Source organism: Oryx dammah, unplaced genomic scaffold, assembly GCF_014754425.2.
Source record: "Oryx dammah isolate SB20612 unplaced genomic scaffold, SCBI_Odam_1.1 HiC_scaffold_5, whole genome shotgun sequence".
NCBI classification, from domain to species: domain Eukaryota; kingdom Metazoa; phylum Chordata; class Mammalia; order Artiodactyla; family Bovidae; genus Oryx; species Oryx dammah.
The window spans coordinates 78,682,200-78,687,595 of record NW_024070189.1 but is presented as its reverse complement, the minus strand read 5'-3'; the positions used below and the strand labels follow the sequence as shown (position 1 = coordinate 78,687,595).

The 5,396-nt window shown below is 39.3% G+C and overlaps 1 pseudogene; it reads left to right on the top strand.

Annotated features, from left to right (window-relative positions):
* The first annotated feature begins 3,175 nt into the window (after nucleotides 1-3,175).
* On the top strand, nucleotides 3,176-5,118 carry LOC120864686 (annotated as a pseudogene).
* Nucleotides 5,119-5,396: the final 278 nt, after the last annotated feature.

Here is a 5,396-nt window from a genome sequence, read left to right as displayed (position 1 = left end):
CTTGTCTGGAAAATCCCATGGATGGAGGAGCCTGGTAGGCTGCAGTCCATGGGGTCGCTAAGAGTCGGACACAACTGAGCGACTTCACTTTCACTTTTCACTTTCATGCATTGGAGAAGGAAATGGCAACCCACTCCAGTGTTCTTGCCTGGAGAATCCCAGGGACGGGGGAGCCTGATGGGCTGCCGTCTAGGGGGTCACACAGAGTCGGACATGACTGAAGCGACTTAGTAGTAGCAGCAGCAGTGCTTAATATTTGGGGGTAGGAAAAGAGTGTTAAAAGATCACTTTCCTTCTCCCCAGAAAATGTATATGTGCACTTATGTACACTCTTTGGTTGACCATTTCAAGGGGTTTGCAGACTAGTTAAAGAACCTTAGCACTAACACACACAGGAACAGTGGACTGAAACGCGGCGGGGCAGTTGTACATGTGCTATGGGGTGTACTTTGGGTTTAATTCCTTTTTAGATCTGGGGTCAGGGAGAGTTTTCATATCTGCTTCCAAGATAGCCTGCTTTGCTTTTTTTGTAAAATCGGAGATATGGGGAAAAGATGTTCCACTAACACTGTTAAATGTGCTTTGTCTGTTGTTTCATTTTCTCTGCTCAAATAAAGGAAATGCTATTCGATAACAATCATCTTTAAGAAAAAAAGGGACTGAATGTTTTCATTTTCCTTACAGCTTTTAATCTTTCATTATACTTTTTTTCTTTTTCACTTTGGTTCAGTGTATATATGAGTAAGTACTTTTATGTAATTAATCATTAATTGTTTCAATGGCATTTTAAAATTTTAACTAAAAGCTTTATTTTTCCCTAATGATCAAAGTCATGGATACCCCTGAGAATTTAAACAATTCTCATAAAAGGGGAAAATTTTTATAACATGGAAGGATAACCATTACTAATAGTCTGGAAGATGTCCTTCCAGACTTATTACCATGTTGATATACACATAAAACAAAAATAGGACCAGCATTATAGATACTATGCAGCTGTTTTCTTTCTTCCCTAAATATATCTTTCTATGCTAATGCTTGTTTATCTAAGCACTTATTTTATCTTTTTTTACTGAGGTATAGGTGATGTATAATTATGGCATAAGTTTAGGTATATAATATAGTGATTCATAATTTTAAAGGTTATACTCCATTTATGATCATTCTAAGATATTGCCTGTATCCCCTGTGCTGTACAATACATCCTTGTAGTTTATTTTATACATAGTAATTTCTTCCTCTTAATTGCCAATTCCTGTCTTGCCTCTCTCTCCTTTTTTCCCCACTGGTAACCACTAGTTTGTTCTCTATAACTGTGAATATGTTTCTTTTTGTTTTACCGGCTTGTTTTATTTTTTAGATTCAACATATAAATGACCTCACATAGTATTTGTCACTGTCTGACGTATCTCACTAAGCATAATACCCTCCAAGTCTATGCATGTTGCTACAAATGGCAAAGTTTCACTCCATTTTATGGCTGAGTAGCATTCCATTAGCTATATATATCACATCTTCTTTATCTAGTTGTCTATTGATGGGCACTTAGGTTACTTCTGTGTCTTGGCAACTGTAAACAATGCTGCCATGAACATTGGTGTGCTTGTATCTTTTCAAATTAATGTCTTAGTTTTCTTTGGATATATACACAGAAGTAGAATTTTTGAAGCAAGCAATAGTTCAATTTTCAGTTTATGGAGGAATCCCGCTTCCACAGTGGTCGCATCAGTTTACATTCCCACAAACGATGTACAAAGGTTCCCTTTTGTCCACATTCTCACCAACATTTTGATTTGTTGTCTTTTTCATGATAGCCATTCTGGCAGGTGGTTTTGATCTGCATGTCTTTGATGATTAAAGATTCTGAGCATCTTTTCTTGTAAGTCTTCTTTGGAAAAATGTCAATTCGGGTCTTCTGACCATTTTTTAACTAGGTTTTTGTTTCTTTGATGTATGGCTGTATGAGCTGTTTATGTAGTTTGGAAATTAACCCTTTGTCAGTCTTATCATTTGCAAATGTTTTTCCCATTCAGTTCTACCTCACATATTTAAGTGGTTGGATGATATTCTGTTATGTGAACATATCAGAATCTGTTTTACCAAAAAATAAAACCCTTAATTAGAAGATTTGGGCAGGAGGGGGCTGTGATATATTACTGAACACATTTATAAAAGAGATTATTTTTTGTCTCTTCTTCCCTCTTCTCCTCTCCAACTTATCCTCATGCTAGTTTCACTGGAAGACTTCACTAGGAAATGTGCCTTCATGATTGCCCCTTGTCATTTGTTTTTATGCTGCCACAGTCTGCAGGGGTTTTCTGCTGAAACAGCTCTGAGACTTTAGAGACCTGGGATCGAATATAAATCCAATACTCAGTGTATAACTCTGGGCAATTTCTATAATTTTCTGGATTCCTTTATATGCAAAGGAGGTAAGTGCATTAGATGGTCTCTGAGGCTCTGAGTCATCCCTACTTGAGTTTCTTGAAACTACCACGTATTAAGCACTGCACGGACTTCCCAGATTGCCTTCATACTAATTCCAAAAGGTAGGTAATGGAATCCGTTTTTCACACAGAGTTCAGGGAGATAGAATGTGAGAACCTGAAGGTAAGAAGAGAGTCTGGCATTATCTGAGAAAGCAAAAGAGTTGGAGAACCTGAGCTCTTAGAAGCAGCTTTACCTACATTGAAACCCTGGAGTTCGTGAGTACTTACCAATTTATAGTCCAGTTTCAAAATATTCTCTCAGTTCTGCTCACCCAAACTATGTGGGTAGGTTAAAAAAGGTATTTTTATTCTCATTTTCAAAAGTGATAAACACAGAAGTGATTTGGGCAAGATTATATAGAGAGGAAGTGGTCTTAGAATTAATTGCTGGTGAGAAAATCACAAAGCCAGGCTTTCAGATCTAATTATGGTGATCATTTGCATAATTCATATTTCATTACTTCCTGACCCAGGGACTGAACTGAAGTTTCCTGCTCTGCAGAATGATTCTTTCTGTCTGAGCCATCAGGCAAGCACACTGCATTACTTAAACTGACCATGCCAATTCCCCAGTTACTATAGAAAAAAGGACCCTGAGTGGCTGAGGGGTGGGGCAGGGGCATGATTGACATCTTTGCCTCTTTATGCCCTAGCCCCACCCCAACACCGTGAGGGTCACCAACATCATGAAGATCTGGACTTCAGAACACGTTATTGACCACTTACAGAAAACTGTTTTAACAGCTGCAATGCAGAAATATCCAAACGCTATGAACCCAAGTGTGGTTGGAGTTGATATATTGGACAGACACATAGATCCCTCTGGAGAGCTGCATACCATAGACTTCTCAGCACAGAGTAGGGACTGTCTTCCACTGTGAAATCAATTATTGGTATCAGTTCAGTTCAGTTCAGTCGCTCAGTCGTGTCCAACTCTTTGCAACCCCATGAATTGCAGCACACCAGGTCTCCCTGTCCATCACCAACTCCCGGAGTTCACTCAGATTCACGTCCATCGAGTCAGTGATGCCATCCAGCCATCTCATCCTCTGTTGTCCCCTTCTCCTCCTGCCCTCAATCCCTCCCAGCATCAGAGTCTTTTCCAATGAGTCAACTCTTCGCCTGAGGTGGCCAAAGTACTGCAGTTTCAGCTTTAGCATCATTCCTTCCAAAGAAATTCCAGGGCTGATCTCCTTCAGAATGGACTGGTTGGATCTTCTTGCAGTCCAAGGGGCTCTCAAGAGTCTTCTCCAACACCACAGTTCAAAAGCATCAATTCTTCGGTGCTCAGCTTTCTTCACAGTCCAACTCTCACATCCATACATGACTACTGGAAAAACCGTAGCCTTGACTAGACGGACCTTAGTCGGCAAAGTAATGTCTCTGCTTTTGAATATGCTGTCTAGGTTGGTCATAACTTTTCTTCCAAGGAGTAAGCGTCTTTTAATTTCATGGCCTCAGTCACCATCTGCAGTGATTTTGGAGCCCCCCAAAATAAAGTCTGACACTGTTTCCACTGTTTCCCCATCTATTTCCCATGAAGTGATGGGACCAGATGCCATGATCTTAGTTTTCTGAATGTTGAGCTTTAAGCCAACTTTTTCACTCTCCTCTTTCACTTTCATCAAGAAGCTTTTTAGTTCCTCTTCACTTTCTGCCATAAGGGTGGTGTCATCTGCATATCTGAGGTTATTGATATTTCTCCCAGCAGTCTTGATTCCAGCTTGTGTTTCTTCCAGTCCACCATTTCTCATGATATACTCTGCATATAAGTTAAATAAGCAGGGTGACAATATACAGCCTTGATGTACTCCTTTTCCTATTTGGAACCAGTCTGTTGTTCCATGTCCAGTTCTAACTGTTGCTTCCTGACCTGCATACAGATTTCTCATGAGGCAGGTCAGGAGGTCTGGTATTCCCATCTCTTTCAGGATTTTCCACAGTTTATTGTCATCTGCACAGTCCAAGGCTTTGGCATAGTCAATAAAGCAGAAATAGATGTTTTTCTGGAACTCTCTTGCTTTTTCCATGATCCAGCAGATGTTGGCAATTTGATCTCTTAGGAAGAACCAAACCATATGTGTAAGAATATTCTGTAGTGGATCTCGTAGAGACAACCATGGAATTTAAATATGAATGCTTCATTTACAAATATGGTTTCAGTAGATGAGACACTTATATACAAACCACATCCTCAAGACCCACAGAGCACTATTTTGACTCAAGAAGCCATAATTACGGTGAAAGGAGTCGGTCTGGGCAATTGCCTCGAAGGGTTGATGGCAAGTACCATATTGTCAAATGCTAATAAAGGCTGAGAAGCCATGGCTTAGGTAATACATAAATTAAATGCTGAAATGGAGGAATTGACGGCTTTGGCAAAAAGAAGCAAATGGACACCAATGGGAACAGCAGTATTTGTGAAGAAGTGGTAATAAAAGTTGATATACAACATGCAGTTCCCCAGGTCTCTACAATCAGCATTATATTTATTTGTTATTTAAAACATACAACTCTATGTTAGGTAGGATACTTTTTTTAATAAGCTGAAGAAAAGGTCTATGACTTGATCAAAACAAAGAGGTGCAGAGTTTCTAAATAAAAGGGACCAGCTGAAATTAGTGTTGTCTGAAATTAAGACACTTGCTCCTTTGAAGAAAACTATGACAAACTTAGACAGCATATTAAAAAACAAAGACATTATTTTGCTGCAAAAGTCCATATAGTTAAAGCTATGGTTTTTCCAGTAGTCATGTATGGATGTGAGAGTTAGACCAGAAAGAAAGCTGAGCACTGAAGAAATGATGCTTTTGAACTGTGGTGTTGGAGAAGGCTCTTGAGAATCCCTTGGACTGAAAGATCAAACCAGTCCATCCTAAAGGAAATCAGTCCTGAATATTCATTGGA